The sequence below is a fragment of the Nicotiana tomentosiformis genome, chromosome 5 (genome assembly GCF_000390325.3).
Source record: "Nicotiana tomentosiformis chromosome 5, ASM39032v3, whole genome shotgun sequence".
Taxonomy (NCBI): Eukaryota; Viridiplantae; Streptophyta; class Magnoliopsida; order Solanales; family Solanaceae; genus Nicotiana; species Nicotiana tomentosiformis.
Window position 1 is genome coordinate 79,792,572 of NC_090816.1, and position 20,431 is coordinate 79,813,002.

General features: G+C 38.0%; 1 long non-coding RNA gene across 4 annotated transcripts; it reads right to left on the reverse strand.

Moving 5' to 3' along the window:
* Positions 1–1,173: 1,173 nt before the first annotated feature.
* On the reverse strand, positions 1,174–15,895 carry LOC104114243 (uncharacterized). 4 transcript variants are annotated; one of them, XR_011407869.1, is made up of 3 exons: positions 14,438–15,895; positions 8,274–13,716; positions 1,174–1,890 (listed from the first exon to the last, which is right to left on the reverse strand). It is a non-coding gene; the product is annotated as an uncharacterized lncRNA (long non-coding RNA). The 4 variants fall into 4 exon arrangements; XR_011407871.1 differs by having other exon boundaries at positions 1,311–1,890; positions 13,599–13,716; positions 14,438–15,891; XR_011407870.1 differs by lacking the exon at positions 1,174–1,890 and having other exon boundaries at positions 2,723–8,704; positions 9,787–13,716.
* Between the last annotated feature and the right edge of the window lie 4,536 nt (positions 15,896–20,431).

Below are 20,431 nucleotides of genomic sequence, written 5' to 3' on the forward strand. Positions count from 1 at the left end.
TTTTCTTTTTCTTTTTTTCTTTTGATTTAAACTGGAGATACCTTTTAATTAATTCCAAGAATTGATACATGAAGATTGGTAGCTTCTACGATATTATTTTATCATTCTTGGCAATTAGAAGGAAATAACATTTGTAATTTTAGAATACGTTTTAACTATTTATAAACAAATTAAAATATGAATTTTATTGTCTTGAGAAATAATAAAAAGATGAAGGAATACCAACAATGTTTTACCTTAACAAAAGCCGGGCATTATTTGGTCGTTACAATAAACGTTGCTGGAGAGCCAAAACTTCTTTTGTGTTATTACAGTATTATGCAACGAATAATAGTAATTTTTTGGTATGTCCTTTACTTAATTGGTTATTTTGAGTGCCATATGATACAAAACGAGATATGAATAAGGTTTGTGTACACACTACTCTCGCCATATCCTACTTGTGGGATTACACAGAATATGTTGTTGTTGTATACGATATAGAAAAAATAAAAATAGCATTTTAAATATTTTAATAAAGCATAATATTTATTAAAAATGAAATAAGAAAAAATAAAGAAGAATAAAGTATAAGAAGTTGCAAAGTACTATAATCTACGTATATAATAAGAGAAAATAAAAGTAGGAAAATATGCAAATAAAAAAGGAAAGAAGGAGGACATGGAACCGAAGTAGCAGCAAGAATACTCTAGTTAAAACCAAAAAAAATCACGGTAAGAGAAAGTATGAAATAAGTAGGAAAAAGAATTAAAGAGGAAAGGAGTACATGGAATGAAATTAGGAGCAATAAAATACATTTTGAGAGACAAATGAGAGGAGGAAAAGAGTTTTCTTTTTTTATTGTGTTTTAAAAAGAAAAAACAAGAATTTGAATGTCATCACGTAATTTTCATCAATTTATCCCCCGTGAGAATTGAGGAGTGTAATTACTTCATTTTAATTATGCTTAATTTATATTGACTAAATGGTTACATATTTAGATAAACATGTCAAACCGTATAATTAATTAAATTACATTCAAATTCAATTACGATAAAACTTAAACAAGTCGTAATAGATTTACGTATATGGAGGGAAATCAGAAATAGTCAGATTTACAACTGGTAAATGAAAAATAGGCACAATTTCAAAAGTAATCGAAATTTAGCCACTTTTTCATGTAAAGATAAAATCTAAACAAAAAACACCCTTATAAATCCGTAAAAATTTCAGAATAATACACTGGAGTTCAAATTGTTTACATATGAGATTCCAACATAATGTGCTGGAGTTTCATAATGTATCGGAGTTCCAACATAATATGCTAGAAATTTATACGGAGGAGCTCCAAAATTCAGTATATTATGCTAGAACTTTCTGTGTTTCGGATAAAATAATAAATATTTTTTAATAAGTTTACAAATACTGACTATTTATAATTACGAATTTCAAAACTGGCTAACTCATACTATTTTCACAGGTAAAGCGTTTAAATTATTGGCACGGGCCAACGCCGATCTAGTTTTACCAATACAGAGGACTTTACTTGTCCCCGTAAAATCTCTCTCTCTTATTTAGAGGTGTTTGTTTTTGCTAACTTCATATTTTGACCAGTATCCATAAGAAGGTTTTCCTCAATTGATTTATCATAAGAAGCACTTTGTCACAGTTACCAACCCCATGAGTTGCGCCAAATGAACAGACTCATGGGAGGCAGTAATACTGCTATCCTTTTATTCTTAATAGTCAAACAATGTCAGAAAAAAGCTGCAAAAGATTCTGTTCCATGGCTTTGTAAAGATGCTTGTCGTACACATATGAAACTTATATGCCCTGAGTCCTCAGAGTCAGCATAAAGAGTGTCAAGCATCAAGTATATATTGTTCCTTTAGCCCCTATAAATTTGTTTACCTGTAAAATAATACGATTGAATTTCTACATGATTTATAGATAAGTGAATCGATTTGATTCAAAAATAATAGATGGATCAGACAAAAATGTAAGACTTGGCCTTGAAATTGAAATGAAACGGCAGATATCTTAGTTCCGGGCACAGAGCTACTGGAGGCAGTAAGAACAATATAAATAAGCAAGAAAGTAAATTAGTATTGAGCTTTTAATAGAATATTGTGTATGTTTGTCAGAATATTCATCTCCTTACAATGGTAATTGAGTTTACTATTTATAGTTACACATAGGGAACAAAGTCCTAAGATCAAGCCCCTCTTAAATGACAATTATGAGGGTCGTTGAAGAATATGTAACGGTGGGCAGTGAATGTCATATTCTCTGTAACGAATCATGCACTTATTGCTATAGAATATTCTTCATTAAATGCTACCGGATGGCAGTCATTTATTTTGCCTTTATGAGTATCATTCTCTCCGATGACAAGCGACATCACTGCCTACGGGTCCGTCTGTCTTCTGTCTTGGCTCCACGTGTCGCTTTCTCATTCGATCATTAAATATGAACATATTTTACCCCATATAGATAGTCCCCCTGCTTTCCAGTGGCATAATTTTGTGTCACTGGTAAGTTGGTAGAGATACCTGTCTTGGCGAAAAATTCCCTGACCCCCTCTGAAAAGTTTCTGAAGGTTGATTAGACGCACGTCACTCCATATTTAATGCCCCGAACACGCGTCATCCCACAATTCAATATCACTTTTGCCGTCATCAAAGTAATTATGGCCACGATTTTAGCCACATATTCCTTTACTTATACGCATCAAACTTCTTCATTTGCACTTCCTAATTCTCCAAACTCTCTCAAACTCTCTTTACTCAACTTGTGCTTTGTCTTCAACCTTTCTTTAACCTTCTTCTTGAGAGAACTTTCCTTCATTTCTGATAAAAATGGCCTTTTCTTCCAAAAACCCTAGTTCCTTAAAGAACAAAGGTAAAGCTGATGATGCTGCCCCTCCTACGGTGAGTACCACCAGTGGCATCATTCCGGCCACGGCTTCATCCTTTTCGGAATTATGGAACCGTACTCGTAAGTTCACCACTAGTCTTTTCTTCCATTAGAGATAGTCCTATATCGTTATTGACCCTTCTTCTTTCACTATTTCAGTAACTCGGTGGGTACCACCTAGGGTTGAAAGCTTGGACCAGTGGGTCCAGAAAAGTTTGGACGTTACTACCTCCAAGACCCGCATGTGGAAAGAACTGGCCCTTAAAAATGGGTGGAAGGCCAAAACTCATGGTAAATTGAACTCATCAAGTTTTTACCTTTCGTATAAGGAAGTTGATTAACCTTTCTATCCTGTTGAATTCAGGTTTACCCAAGGCTAAGTTATCATCCCCGAGGAGGATGTTTTGGCTCATCCTGCTGATGCGGCGAGGCTGCTATAGGAGGCTTTTACACGAACAGGTGTCCCCGGGCTTGGTTCTGGGTAAAGTGCTTCTTCTCGGAGTCCCCGACCGGAGAACAAGCAACAAAAAATGAGACGTTCATCCACAGCCGGGGGAAAAAATAAAAAGGCAAAGAACGCAACACCTGAGCGATCCCCGAATGTTGTGGAGATGAGCACCGCGTCCGAGCCGGTCCCAGAAACCGTGGAGATCAACGATGATGGAGAAGCCAGTGATTATAGGGCTTCTCTACATAGAAGACGGCGACCTTCACCAGATCAACAGAATGCTCAATCTGTTGAGTTAGCTATACCAACCGAGGACGATGCCTCGGTACTCTTGGGGGAGTTTGATGTGGTAAAAGACGCCAACTGACACTTCCGAGTCCCAGCTGTCGTGCCCGGTACTGTAAGGCTGAGTACCAAGCCCCTTCCGTCTTCAGTTGACGAGCAACCAACAACCAGCATTGTACTTGCCATAGCTGCTTCTCACCCTACAATGCTATTTGCTTCATCTCCTTCTTCACCAACTCTGCCTTCATCACTAGCAACCGCTACATCATCTCAACTGGACGTGGTTGTCCGAGAGGAGAACGTCCCTCTCCCCTAGTCCCTAGTTCACGGGAACTTGGGGCAAACTTATGCTGCCACTTCAGAAGATCTCCAAGGGAGGAGGAGCGTCACCCTTTCGATTCCCACCGGATGCCATCTATTGTACCGGACGATGGAACTTGCTAACTATCTGAAGCCCTTGGATTCAGAGAAAGATTGGGAAAAAACACAAACTCTCTCGGAAGAGTGTTTGTTGAACAATGCAATGCAGCGGCGGTATAGTCTTTGTTTTCTCTGTTATTTCTTCTATCTGTGTTATGGCAGGGTTTTGAATTTGCATTCTTGTTTTGCAAGACAACTTCCTTGCTTCTGAGGGCCTTCAAAGGCTGATTCGTAATAAGTAGGAACTTACCTCCGAGCGGGATCAACTTTTGGCCAAGCGGAACCAAACTGCTGCTCGCCTCTCAGAACTTGAAGCATGAGCTGCTACGACCGTGGAATTGGAGGCTTCGTTGTAGCAAAGTGAGCAAGAAGTAGTGACCCTTAACCAAGAGGTTTCGCCATTAAGGGCACAATTTGAAGAAATTAAGGCCAAATGGGTTGAAGTCATTAATGTTGTTCTTGTTGCATTCGATCGTGAGGCTGCCTTTGCTGAAAGACTGAATAACTTGGAGGCAGCCTTAAACTCCAAAGCTAAAAAACTTGCTACTACCGAGGAAAAGCATGCCCGGTTGGAGGAGAAGCATAAGAAGACCTTAGAGCATAATAAATTTTAGAGCTCCACTGTCCGTAATTTTGATGCCAGCCTTCGATCTATGAGATACGCGCAAGATAACCTCTCTGCTGAGGTCGACCAGCTTAAAGAAGAACTTCAGCACTGAGAGGCTTCCCTCATTATTGAAAAAACATATGCCATGTACAACATGAGGAGAAAAAACTTCGAAGAGGCAAAAGCAGGTGTCATTGACTTTGATGCAAAAATTGCTAAGGCCCTTGAGCTGAGTTAGCTGCAAAAAGAGGTCTTTCGGCCCGTCCTGATGCCAGCAACTCTTCTGGTTATGGTTCTGAGTTCTCGGGAACGGAAGAAGAACCGGAAAGTGATGTTGTTGAAGGCCAAAATGATGAAGGTCAAGATGTTGAGCCGGCGGCGGATCCTCCTACTTCCCCTGGGGGCGCAGATGCTTCTCTTCCTCCGGGTTTCGGAAATACAATAGCTTAGTTTTTGCTTTCTTTTTCAAACTTTTGTATTTTTGCTATTTGGCACATTTAATTGAAAATAGAGACACGTTTTTGTTTAAGTATAAATTTTTCTCTTTGGGTCCTTTTGTTTAAGTATTTATGCAAGTTTGTTCTTTGCGCCTTTTTTCGTTTAAGTCTTTGCGCAAGTCTGCTCTTTGCATCTTTTTTCATTTAAGTATTTGTGCAAGTTTTACTGTTTGCGTCTAATTGTGCAAGGCTTCAGGTGTATTTTTCCCCGAGAGCATTTAGATTTTGGGTATAAGTTCTTCCGAAATCAACCCTTTAACGTGAGGGTTTTCATAAGAGAGTGCCCTCTTATGTTTATAGTGCTCTTGAAGAGGACGTCTCATGTTCATTACGGCACTAGTATTTAAAGTACTTGTTTAACTTTAAACTAATAAAATCAATTCATCGTTCAGACAAGAAACAAGATAGAAATAAAAGGACTTTACTTTATTCTTTCTATTTTCAAAAGTACATAAGCATTCGTTGTGCTAAAAAGAGATTGCCATTTCTTGTGGCTAACTTGTACAACTTGTTTCTACGGGGCTGGCCGCGCAATCTCCGGTCCCGATGATACAACTATGTTTCCGAGTTTCGTATTTCGGTCGAAGTGGCAGTCGTTGTTGCCGTATCCTCATATCATTCCCCCCAGTGTTCGAATGCGAAGAATGTGAATTTGAACACTGGAAGTTTTACACCTTCAAGGATTCCACCAATGAATTGCTATATAATCTTTAGTTCGATAGCAAACTTCGCTTCCCCTTAGGAATTTATGCTATCGAGCCAAAGATTATCTAACAATCCCCCAGTGGCTTGCACTTGTGAATGGTCGTGTAATCTCTGTTCGACAGCAAAATTTACTTCTCGGTAGGAACTTTGCTATCGAGCAAAAGACTATCTAACCGCTCCGTAGTGGTTCTTTGCTTGTGTTCCTTGTCATTCGAAGGTCTTATTACTGCCGCTAAAGCTTCCTTCGTAGTATGCTTTCCATTGCTGCCTCATTAAAAACCTTGCCAGAAAAATCCAATTAGGACAAAGACTGGACGAAGGGAAAAAGAGTGCAGCATATAGCTTCAGTACATGTGATGTTCATCAGCAATATTATCTCTTGAGTTGTGCCAGTTCCAGGCGCTTGGCAATTTTTCTCCATCTTGATTCTCTAACTCGTATGATCCTTTTCCGATGACAGCTGAAACGCGGTAGGGGCCTTCCCATGTTAGACCTAGCTTCCCTCGATTGAGCTCTCGGGTGTTCTGAGTTACTTTCCTTAAAACCAAGTCTCCCACTTTGAAATAACGGAGGTTGGCTATTCGATTGTAATATCTTTCTATTCTTTACTTTTGGTCTGCCATCCTTATATGCGCCAAGTCCTTGCGTTCATCGAGCAGCTCCAAATTGACTAACATTGCTTCATTGTTTGCTTCTTCATTTGCCTGAAAATATCTCAGGGTAGGCTCCCCTACTTCCACTAGGATCATGGCTTCTGCTCTGTACACAAGAGTCTCTCATGTTCTCGATTTGGCTGTTGTTCAGTACGCCCATAGTACACCTGGAAGCTCTTCGGGCCATTTACCTTTAGCTTCTTCCAATCTCTTTTTGAGATTTTATATAATCACTTTATTTGTTGGTTTTGCTTGACCATTTGCGCTCTGATGATAGGGTGAAGATGTGATCCTTTTGATTTTCATGTCTTCAAGGAACTTCGTGACCTTTGCGCCTATAAATTGCGGTTCGTTGTCGCAGGCTATCTCTTTTGGTATCCCAAATCTACAAATTATGTTCTCCCACAAGAAATCTACCACTTAACATTCGCCGATCTTCTTATAAGGACCTGCTTCAACCCACTTAGAAAAATAGTCACTTAAAATCTAAAAAAATGTTACCTTACCGGGGGCCGGGGGCAGTGGTCCGACGATATCCATTTCCCACTTCATGAACGGCCATGGTGACAAAACTGAGTGCAATGGCTCTATCGGTTGATGTACCAACGGTGCATAGTGTTGACATTTATCACATTTTTGAACATAAGCTTTGGCGTCTTGTTCCATCCGGGGCCAATAGTATGCTGCCCTAATTAATTTTAATACTAAGGAATCTGCGCCTGAGTGATTTTCGTAGATCCCTTCATGGACTTCTCGCATAACATAATTAGCTTCAGAGGCTCCCAAATATCGGGCCAACGGGCCTTGGAAAGATCTTATGTACAATTGACCCCCGTTGAAGTTGTATCGAGCTGCTTTAGTACGCATGGCCTGAGATGCCTTAGGATCTTCAAGAAATTTGTCGTGTAGATAGACGATAATCTCGTTTCTTCAGTCCCATACCAAATTAGTCGCGTTTACCTCATAATAGCTATCTACGTCCAGTACCAAGTGCATAAGTTGTACGACCATACTAGAGTCCGATCCTTTCATTTCCGTAGAGGAGCCAAGGTTAGCTAGTGCATCTGCTCCTGCATTCTCTTCCCTCGATATATGCATAATTGACCACTCCCGAAATCGAGCGAGCAAAACCTGAACCTTCATTACGTATTGTTGCATGCGTTCCTCTTTGGTTTTGAAGATCCCATAGACCTGATTTACCACCAACTGGGAGTCGCATTTGATTTCTATGACCTCGGAGTCCAGTCTCCGGGCAAATTCGAGCCCTGCAATCAAAGCTTCATACTCAGGGTTTCTCCTGAAGGCATGGTTAGTACTATGCCGAGCCTGAACCCCTTTACGTTGGAAGCTCCATCCGTGAATAGGGTCCAAACTCCTTAAATCGATTCTAACACCATCACTACTCTTTTGGTAGCCAAAGGTAACAGCCCCGGACTGAAATCGGCCACAAATTCGGCCAAGAATTGCGACTTAATTGCAGTCATGGGCTTATATTCTATGTCAAATTCACTTATTTCGACGATCCACTTGGCCAACCTACCCAAAATTTCGGGTTTATGAAGAATGTTTTGCAGGGGAAATGTGGTCACCACGGCTAACGGGTGACACTGGAAATAAGGCCTAAGCTTTCGAGCGGCGACTACGAGAGCTAAGGCCAATTTTTTCAAATGTGGGTAGCGAGTTTCTGCTCCTGTTAAAATCTTACTAACATAATAAATATGAGATTGTATACCTTCATTCTCACGGACTAAAACAACACTTACCGAAACCTCCGAGACCGCTAAGTAGATCAGTAGTTGTTCAGCTTCCTCTGATTTTGACAGTAACGGGGGAGTTGACAAATACCTTTTCAGATCCTTCAAAGCCAACTGGCATTCCGGTGTCCACTCAAAATTATTCTTCTTTTTGAGAAGTGCAAAGAAATGATGGAATTTTTCTGAAGATTGGGAAATGAATCTGCTCAAAGCGGCCAATCTCCCCGTTAGTCTTTGAACCTTTTTTACGTTTTATAAATGGTCCAAGATGTCTTCGATGGCTTTGATTTTATCGAAGTTAACCTCGATCCCCCTTTGTGACATAAGGAATCCCAGGAACTTACCGGAGCTGACCCTGAACGTACACTTCTCGGGCTTAAGCTTCATGTTATGCTTCCTTAGGATGTCAAAAGTTTCTTGCAAGTGTTTAAGATGATCACCTGCATTCAAAGACTTAACAATCATATCATCTATGTAAACTTCCATGATTTTTCCTATTTATTTCTCAAACATTTTGTTCACGAGCCGTTGATAAGTGGCTTCAGCATTCTTTAGCCCGAAAGGCATCACATTGTAACAATATGTGCTAAAGTTCGTTATAAACGAAGTCTTTTCCTGATCCTCTGGCACTACTAGAAATTCGGCAAAAACCGACCACGGTCGACCGATCAATTTTGGTTGGTCAAAAAAAGGGCCAAAAAACCGACCAAAATTGGTCGGTTTTTCCAAATATTTTATTTATTAATTTTGTTTTACGAAATCGACTATCTTTGGTCAGTTTTCTTTGGTGCAAAAATGAGGAAAACTATTTTTGAGTCCCGCGAAATTTATTTTTCAAGAAACCGACCAACTTTGATCGGTTTTTCATTTAAAATAAATTAAGATTAATATTAAAAAAATCGACCGAAATCGGTCGGTTAATTCGGCCGGTCATTTTAAAAAACTGACCGAATTCGGTCGGTAATTTTCGTGCGAAAATACAATTAAAGAGTATAAATAAAATAAAAGATAGTCTTAAAACAAAATGCACCAATTGTCTAGCAGTAGAATAGTATCCTGCCACAGTACAGACCCCGGTTCGATTCTAAGATGGTGCATTTGGTCGGTTTTTTCGGCAATTTATTTTTTTGAATTTAATTGAGCAACCAAAGTTGGTCGGTAATTTCCGACCAACTTTGGTCGGTATGCCCTTCCGATCTTTAAAAGATCGACCACACGTTAATGGTCGCGTTTTGGACGGTTTTTGGCCATTACCGACCAACTTTGGTCGATTTTTTTGGACGGTTTTTCCCGATTTTCTAGTAGTGTGGGTTCGTCTTGATTTAGTTGTACCTGGAATAGGCATCGAGGAAACTTATTAACTCGTGCCTGGCCATCGCATCAATCATTTGATCAATGTTTGGCAATGAGAACGAGTCTTTTGGGAACGTCTTATTTAAGTCCTTCTAGTCTACGCACATGCAAAATTTATTCTTCTTCTTTGGAACTACTACTACGTTAGATAGCAGTTAGGATACTTTACCTCTCGTATCGAACCGATATCTAGCAAGCGAGTTACTTCTTCTTTGACAAATTTATTTTTGACCTCGGCAATAGGACATTTTTTCTGTCTTACTAGAGGGATGTTGGGGTCCAAGATCAGCTTGTGCACGACCACTTCTGGCGGGATACCTATCATATCTGCATGCGACCATGCGAAACAATCGACATTAAATTTAAGAAATTCAATAAATCTATACCTGAGCTCGGGTTGCAGTCCTGTCCCCAAGTGGATTCCTCTCCAAAAAAATTTCGAACAATGCAAATTGTTCAAGTTCTTTTGCTGTGGATTTTGTAGCATCCGTCTCTTCTGGTACCTGGAAATATCTTGGTACCTTATAGGATTCTGACGAATCCTCCCCCCAGTTTCGGGAGCAGGCATAGGTTCCTAAAATTTCTATGTCGCTTGCTCCTTCCCTTTGCTACTGGAAACTAATATTGTATTTATCTCCCTTGCTACCGGTTGGTCACCTCTTATTTGCTTAACTCCCTTGGAATTTGGGAATTTGAGCAGCTGATGATATGTTGATGGCACAGCCTTCATCTCGTGCAACTATGGTCTTCCCAGGATGATATTGTAACCCATATCGCCGTCCACCACCTCAAAAAGTGTCATCTTCATCACCCCCTCAGCATTCGTGGGCAGTAGGATCTCTCATCGGGTTGTCAGACTTGCTAGGTTGAACCCGGCGAGGAGTTTTGGGGTCGAAATAATGCTTTCGGTGAGCTTGGCTTGCTCTAACATCCTCCATTGTATGATGTTGGCCGAACTTCCTGTGTCCACCAGAACACGTTTAATTTTAAAATCTAAGACATTTAAAGAAATTACCAACGATCGTTGTGCGGTAGTAGCAATCCATCTGTGTCTTCCTCTGTGAAAGTTATATCGTCTTCAGCGACTTCCCGAAGTCTCTTGTTGTGGGTCACTGACACCTTCGTCTTTTTTTACCGAGAATGTAACCCCGTTAATATCGTTCCCCCCCGAAAATCATGTTGATCATCAAGCGCGGGGAATCTTCTCCTGCTTTTGAAGTTTCCGCATTATCACGATTGTGATCGTAGTTGTTTTTAGCCCGGTCACTTAAACATTCCCTGAGATGACTGTTTTTTAGCAATGTCGCCACCTCTTCGCGTAGATACCCGCAATCCCCAGTCCGATGACTGTTTGTCCCGTGGTATTCGCACCACAAATTAGGATTCCTTTGGCTGGGATCAGATATCATTGGCTTCGGGAACTGTGCTTTTTTAATGTTCCTCATAGCCAACACCAGCTCCACTACGCTGACGTTGAAGTTATATTCGGAAAGCTTGGGGTCAGAATAATCTTGAGAACCTGACATTTCCTTGTTCTAGAATGACCTGTTATTTCGGCAGTGATCAGTTCTCCTATTGGTAGTGAACCTATCCGCTGACCGAAAACCTCTGTTGCGTCCTTCGGACCGTTTATAAGGCAGAAACTGACCTCTTGAAGATCGTCGATCTATGTCGAAATCATCTCTCGATTTATCTTTTTTCTTCTCCCGATCCCGACCCTTGGCCGACGCCAGAAAACCGAGTTGATCATCCTCAATCCTTATCTTAGACTTGTACCCGTTGTGAACATCCGCCCAAGTTGTTGCCTGGAACTCGAGTAAACTTTCTTTCAACTTTCGGGAAGCGTCAGAACTTCTCGGATTCAAACTTTTGGTAAATACTTCAGCCGCCCATTTGTCCGGTACGACCGGTAGCAATATCCTTTCCTTCTGGAATCTAGTCACAAACTCCCGCAGTAACTCGGACTCTCCTTGTGCAATCCTGAATATGTCGGCCTTTCGGGCCCTGGCATGAGTCTTGATGAAAGAGTCCGCGAGCATCTCGAAGGAGTCTATGGAGTGCTCGGGCAAGAGTGAATACCATGTCAAGGCTCCCTTCGTAAGGGTCTCCCCAAATTTCTTCAGTAAAACTGACCCAATCTTGTGGGGAGCTAAATCGTTCCCCTTCACCGCCGTAGTATAGGTGGTGATGTGCTCCTGAGGATCTGAAGTCCTATCATAATTTGGCACGTATGGCATATTAAACCCTTCGGGATCAATTCTGGTACTGCGCTCGGTTTGAATGGAAGCTGGGTATACTTTTTTGAATCTGATCCTTTTAATACTGGTGGTGCGCCCGGAATTTGATCCATTCGGGCGTTTATTTCCCTCATAAACCGCATGAGTTCGGTTTTAAAGGGATCATTTTCATTGTTGTTACCGAAACCGCTATTGTTCCCCTCGGTCCCATCGAAACTGACCTCGCCCCTTGAGGTGTTGTTGTCGACCCTCTGTGTTGTTTGATTTGCGGAAGCGCCGAGAGGAACTGGACCTCATCCATTCGCATTGTTGGAAGCCCCCGAGAACGCCTGTTTCAGCTCTATCATGACCTTATCCTACCGTGTGAGATTGCCTATAATGGCCTCTTATTGCTCCTTCAAGATCCTTACTGTTTCGACGACGTGCTCGTCTTCAGCATTATCAGGAGTCGCCTCTTTAACATGTCGTGGATATTTCCCATCGTGAACCGGCGTGGCCTCGTTCCCTTCGTTGCGGGTATCACTGATGGAATCTTCGTCCTGAGGCTGATTTCCCTACGCCCCAACGTTGTGTGTGTTGTTGAGACCATTATCTGCCATTTTTAATAATTTTTGCTAAGAACAAAGAATCAAACAAGTTAGTAATAGATGCAGGAATCAATTCAATTACACAACTGTCTATGTCCCACGATTGGTACCAAACTGTTTACCCGTAAAATGGTACAGTTGAATTTGTACGTGGTTTATAGATAAATGAATCGATTTGATCCAAAAATAATAGATGGATTAGACAAAAATGTAAGACTTGGCCTTGAAATTGAAAGGAAACGACAGATATCTTAGTTTCAGGTGCAGAGCTACCGGAGGCAGTAAGAACAATATAAATAAGCAAGAAAATAAAATGTTATTGAGCTTTTGATGGAATATAATGTATGCGTGTCAGAAAATTCGTCCCCATACAATGGTAATAGAGCTCACTATTTATAATTACACCTAGGGAACAAGGTCCTAGGATCAAACCCCTCTTAAATGACAATTATGAGGGCCGTTGAAGAATATGTAATGGTGGGCAGTGAATGTCATATTCTCTATAACGGATCATGCATTTAATGCTATAGAATATTCTTTATTGAATGCTGCCGGATGACAGACATTTTTGCCTTTATGAGTATTATTTTCTCTGATGACAAGCGAGATCACTGCCTTCGAATCCGAATATCTTCTTTCTTCGGCTCCACGTGTCGCTTTCTCATTCGATCATTAAATATGAAAATATTTTACCCCATATAAAACTCTTCGCAACAATACTGTTAACAAAGGGTACAGTCGATACAAGGGTTGTTTTGCACTTACACTACATCAAGAAATAGTGAAATGATTGCTTAATTGAGAACATATTTGACCTGTTAAAGGGAAAGAAGAAGAGGAAAAGGAAGAAAAGGAGAGAAGCAATTCCCTGTCTTTAGCACAAAAGGTTGATTCCACCCCATAAAATCAACAGAGACCTAGAAACTTGGAAAAGAAAAGAAAAATATTCCTTTATATCTTTATTTCTCCTTTACCTTTTCCAACAATTGATAAGGTTCAAGGATTTATATTCATTTGATCTCAATGAAATGATAAAGGCCTTTTATCTTCTTAAAGCAACATCATCGGACTGCCATTTAGCAGTCTACATATAGAGACTCCTAATTCCACTACTTTAGTCTAGCATATGCGTTTAGGGAGGCCAGAAATCTACTTACAATGGGCTTGGTAATGAGAATAAGCAAATTTCTTGAGGGCATCTCCAACCCCATCTGCATTTGCTAGGATGCAGGTGGTATTTGGAGTAATTGGTCTCCAATACTGCTGTATTTTTGGCTGCAAAATGGGAAATAAATAGTGTCACTCCAAATTTGTAGTGACACTATTCATCTCCTTCGTTACTAGTCCCTATTACTTTATTATTATTTTTATTATTTAACTCTTTTAATTTATCTCTTTATATATATACCTAATTATGTTTATGTAGTATCTTTATAATATTAATTTAAATCTTAACTTTGGCGTACAATTTTGATAAATTAATTTTCGTGCATTTATTATTTTTATGTAAAATTATAAGTTAATTTTATTATAAGTTGAATAAGAAAAGAATATAAATTATATGTGATGAATATATAAAAAAGAAAAAAAGTTAGAATTTCTTTAATAAAAATAAGAAAATAAAATTTAAATAAAAGATAATAATATAATATTAAAGAGAGAGAAGAATATAAAATAAAATATTCTTTTTTGAAGTAAAATATAGAGTAATGATTAGAGTAACTTTACTCTATTTTGGAAGAGAAAATTGAGGTAAGGGTTGGAGATGGCCTGATAAGAAATCTCAAAGGCTTGAAGAGATCACAGGTTGTGCAGTAATAGGTTACTATATTAATGCATAAATACAGTATTAATGGCACATTTCCTAGTTCCTACTTCCTACCTTCTATATTTGCCTTTCAATATAAAAGGCACTGCAATCAAATCTCGCAGGGTCAAAAAAAATATTTTTCTTCTTTTCATTTGTGTAAGCATTAGGGGATAAAGATATCAGTACCTGTGCTGGTAGAAAGCAGAGTTGTCCAGCGAAATTGACGAGGACGCATAAGCTAACCCCGTTGATGGAACAATGGATTTGATTTGTTCAATTGAGTCCCTAACTTTCAACAAGAAATACAAATATATATGTATATGTGTGAAAAATCACTAAAATGTAAACCAATACTAAAGTTGAACCCATAATTTCAAAAAATTTATAAATTCAGTGGTAAAAATGTTAAATTGAACCCATAAAATATAAATTTTAGATTGGCCTCTTAAACATAAGGCACACCATCAAGTCCATTTGGTGCAGTTCCAGGTTGTCTCAATCCAGCTTCCACATCCCCTGCATCATCAGAGGATGTCGTCTCAGGTTGTTCAAGCAATGATTGCCTACAAGTTGGGCAAGAAGAGTGTGAAGCCAACCAAATATCTATGCACCTAACATGAAACCCATGGTGACATCTAGGCAAGACTCTCACTTTCTCGCCATCCATAAATTCACCAAGGCAAATTGGACAATCCGTGGCCAGAATATGAACTCCTGATCCATAAACAGCCACCGGAATTCGCCTCAACGTGCTTTTCTTAAGCCCCGTTGCAGCTAAGCGTTCAGCTCGCGCATTTGCTGACTCGAAAGAAAATCTGCGGCTACATCTGAAAGCACACCTGATAATTGAATTTAGACCAAGTGCGCATATTAATGCACAGAGCAGAGCTGCTAGGATAATTATCATGTTGGTGTCAAAACTTGCTTCCTTGGAGTAACCATGAAATGAATTGCTTTCGTTGCTAGTTGGCGGAACAGAATGAGTATTAGGAATTAGCCGCTCTGTACGATAATAAAATTCCATTGTCCCAATCCGATTCTTGTATTACAGCAGCAAAAAGTAGGACATATGAACTGAAATCTGAAAGCCCCTTTCTAATACTTGGCTTCAAACAACTATGACGGTTCTTGTTATGCAAAATTGACTTGCAGTGATCAATGCCAATTCTAATACTGAAAATGGAACCACAAATTAAAGGAGATGGTCATCACATGATCAAACAATTCTTTCTCTGAGTTCCTCACAGCCTCCACGCAAAAAAATTTCTTGGAAGAATTTGTTGGTTCCGTGACTTTTGTGATGGGGAATGAAAGAGGGCAGTATAGAAAATAAGTGGTGGATGTTTTTGTGTTTTATCTTTGATTTCCTTTGAGAGTAGAAGGAAGGGAAGAGACAAATGATGCCTAAATCAAAGCTGCTTGTCTTTTTGGAAAACAAACTGATACCTTTTCTTCCTAAAACCGAGACTAGGCAGTATAATCTGAAGTAAAGTTCAAGAGACAAATGTTTCTATTTAACTGTTTCTTTGCCTTTCAAAGTGAAAAGCTGAGTAATAAAAGTATTAGGAAGGAGGAGATGAGTTATATTTTTTGGGGAGTTGGGTGGTTATACTTAGATGTGGCGAAGGACGAGCAACGTACAGATAAGAAGATACCAAATGAAAGTGAGTTATATCAAACATAATGTTAGGTCTAGTTTTGTACGACGTATAAGAAATAATTAATCTAGGAACTAAATTTAAAAAGAGTTTATTACATGTTTAGTTGGTAGAAAATTACGGTATAATTAATCACGTGATTAGTTATCCCGAAATTATAGTTTTTATTTTATCCTCATGAAAAGGTGAAATAATTAATTCCGAAATAACTAATGCTGGGATACTTAATGCTAGGATAACTTCTTTCAACCAAACGACACCTTAGTATGCTGTCTTTTCAAAGGTTTGTTGTCACGTTAAAAATTTAAATTTAATAGGTTATATGTTTAAGATTTTCAACACGCTCACTGTTTCTAAAATTAAGGATTCAGTTTTCTATACAGTACTCCAATCCCTTTAATTAATTTTGATTGTTTCACACATATTAAAAAATTCATCTTTTAGTATTAATTAACAATAAAAATGATCATATTAACCTTAATTTGTTCATTGAAAATATAACAAATACTCTTAGGCTCTCTATTCCAAAGATAACTATGGAAAAAAGAAGTCAATTCTTTTTTTTATATCTAAAAAAATTAAATATTATGGACTACAAAAAAAAATAAAAAATCAATTAAAATGAACAGAAAGGAGTATATGGTTCACATCGAAAATGGTTTAAATGAACTCTATGCCTATAAGCTGCACCGCCACTGCTTCATGTCTTTACTAATGGGAAGTTTGAGATACTAGTACTACCAAGGGATGTAATTGAATGATTGTGATTTTTTTTATCCTTACATCTTGTTTGGATGGCTGTAGCACATTGTATCGTATTGTATTGTTATTCCAAAACAATGTTTGTTTTGATTGTTTAGTAAAAATTAGTTGTATTGTATTGTTAAATCCACTATTTCGGAATAATGAAAAGTCCCATTTTTTGAAACAACCGATTTAGTGTGGTGGGATTGTTTCCTACTTTTCTTTTTAATTATGCCATAACTTATTACTCTATAATTCTATTTTACCTTTTACTTATTTTTTTTTTTAATCCAAATATCCTAACATATAACCTATGTCTTCATTCCTTTATCCTTCCGCCGCTTTCAATTCCAACGTCAGGTATAGTTTTTGCCTTCTTTTTGTTTTGTTCTTTCTTCTATTTTGATTTTCAACTCCAATTCTAATTATTTTGTCTCCAATTAGCCGTATAATATTGATTTTTAATTTCAATTCTAATTACTTTATGTATAGTTCTTTATAATATTTAAAACAATTAAGGGTATTTTAGTAAACTTATCAGTTACAGTACAGTACGATACAGTCAAACCAAACAGTAAAATGTTATTTGACAACAGCAAACAATACAATCTATCCAAACATTGTATTAATAAAACGATACGATACAATACAATACCATACAATACAATACGATACATTATAAAACGATGGGTAACAATGATTCAAACAAAGTGTTAATTAAGGTTTAGGGTACAAAATTTGGAAATGAAGAATAATCCGGTAGGGAACGCTTAATCCCCAAGTTGACCTACCAGACGCGAATCCAAATTAGTTGGATCAATGAGTTTAAGATGCCAAATAAATTTTTTAAAAGGAAATATTAATACTGAATTGTATAACCATGTAGAGAAACTTGGGTAGGAGGGATGTTAAGAATGTGGATTATGGTACCTGAACCCTCTCTAGTCAGAATAAGTTTCACACCACAAATGTTTAAAATGTTATTCTAGCACCAAATCCTTAAAAAATGAAAAGAAAAAAGGAGCACCAAATCCTTTTGCCACTCCATCATTCCTCTAAAATTGATAGGCAAATAAATCAGTCTTCTTTACTTTATTTAATCAACTTCCCTGATTAAATTCAGAGATCAAGATAAAGTTAGCTCAATCCGTTGCCTAAGAAAAATTACCACCTTTACCTTCCGTCTCTCTTTTTTTGTCCATTTTGATCCTAACCAAAAAAAGGATAGAAAAGAAGACGAACTTTTCTTCCAATATTATATTAGTGATGCCAATTTCCCTCTTTAACTGTGGATTTTGAAGTTCAATGGTCTAGAACCAATTCAACAATTTCACCACAAAAGCAACTGGTCGTGTCATTTTTACTTAACCTAGTATAATCGTGATCAGCTGGTCACTTTGAATGTTTATACCAAACCTAGCATTTAGGACCCTTTTTATTTATTTATATATGTTAGTTGCATTCAAAAAACAAACTTAACTTAATATATAATGTAATGAGTTAGGAATATTATGGAGCTCTAACCCAAGAGTTGGTTTTCTTCCAGAATTTCATCCTACTTGTGCAAAGTTTTCTTATAGTATGTACAAATTCGACTTTTATTATTGATTACATGATGTGAATTATGGCAGGTAACTCACAGTAAATAATTTTCTCTCGTTGCTTGTAAGCTTATAGCATTGTAATGTAGGAACCTTCTTGTATCGAGTACATTGAATGGCTTTGATGTTTATCTTCTTGTCTTAAATTTTGAAAGAGATGTTTGGAAGTGGTGGTGGTATAGTGGAATTGCCTGTGTTTGGGCAGCACTAAAGGGGTATGTATGAGGAGGAGAGTGGTTTTGGATGTCCAGTGACTTACGCAACTAAATCTTGGCCAATCCACACACTACATAACTTACTCATACGTTTACGTACCTCAAATAATGAATGCAAAAATTAAGTTGTGAACATAAATTTTTATCAAATATGTATTCTCACTCTAATATGTGACATTTTTAATTAAATTATTTGACTTTGTTCTGAACATTATGTGCAAATAAATATTTTCTGACAATTAACAATGAACTCACATGGCTAGACTAGTGTCCCTGTTCCCTAATCACTCTTGTTCCATTTATGTTCCAGCGGGGTCATGTCACGTCTCACTCTCACCTACTTTATGTACATCGCATTTAAATCTTCATAATTTCATACTTTACAAAAACTAAGATATCCTCTCTTTTTCTTTCTATATATATATATATTGTAGTTTTAGTGTTATCATCATAGAAGTAAACGACTATAGCCACCAAGAAGGAATGAAAAGCAGAATGATAGTGTTTGATTAGCTTTGTGTTAGTCAAATGAAACCATGATAACTACATTAGCTTAGCATGCAATATTTGAGCTAGCACATTGAGGAATTTGTACGGGGTAAAATTAATAAACGACATGTGGATGCTCGACGAGTTGATTAGTAGAAATAAAGACAGGTAAGGTATGAGTCAGCAAATAGTTGGCACCGAAAACAAACATGTGACTGGCGCTGAATAAGTTTCAAAGGCATTGGAACCGAGAATGAATATTTGAAAGAAGACATCAGTTGGAAAAGATAACATTCAATGAGCAGCCGTTACAAAAAATCTTTCTATTAATGTCTAACCGTTATGTAGCCATCAAGAGGGGTTTTATTCACATTAAAGAAGAGCTTGATTTGAGGATCTTATCTCCCTGAATAGAGCTATAATTAGGTGAATTTGTATTCATTATAGGATATGAAAAAAATCATCCGTACACAAAAGCTAAAACCTGTTCTTATTCTATCACACTACTCTCTTTCTTTTGTTCTTGATATTGCTCTTATTATTTCTTTCGGAGAAACTAAGTCCGCAACCAGGCTTGTATTTTCCTCGAGTTGTTTTAATAATCTTAGTTCTAATCTTACTCATTTTATATTTTTGGATCAAATTAATTCACATGTCTATAAATCATGTTACAAATTCAACTATACCATTTTACGAGTAAACAATTTGGCCCAACAGGCATAGACAATTGTGTAATTACTTTGATCCATTCATCTGTTACTAACACAGTTTGATTCTTTTCTTTAGTAAAGAAAAATCAGATATGGCAGCTAACGATGTGAACAATTCTTACAATGTTGGAACACACAACGAGTCTGAGGATGTGTTCCAGCATGATGATTCAACTAGTGAAACTCGCAACGAAGGAGATGAAACAACTCAGGTTCGTGAAGAACAAAATCCTTGGCATGTCATAATTCCAACTCCTGATGATATCGATGATGAACATGTCGTGGAAACGGTCAAATTTTGAGGGAGCAACAAAGGAAAATTATGAAGCATCTCTCAAGACAAGACCAGGTAATGATGGAGTTGAAGCATGCGCTTTTAGTTGCTTCTAATAACTCCAATGGAGGAATTCGAGTTCCTCCCAGCGTGACTGCAAATCAAACAGTGCAAAGAACCAGTAACGTCGCTTCGAGGGAGGATTTAAGTTTTAATGAAAATGAGGCAAGTGGTGCTGGGCAAGTGGTACTGGTAGTGGATTCGGGAAAGACAACAACACCAATGATCCTTTCAAAACTGAGCTCATGAGATTCATGAGGGAAATGAATGAATGAATGAATGAATGGACCAAAATGCTAAAGAATCCCATGCCCGGATGTATCAGATCTCAGGAGCACCACTAGTGTTGAAGGGTCCGAATTCAAAGAAGTATACACAGTTGCCATTCAAACCAAGTGCGGCCCTAGAACTAATTCTGAAAAGATTCAA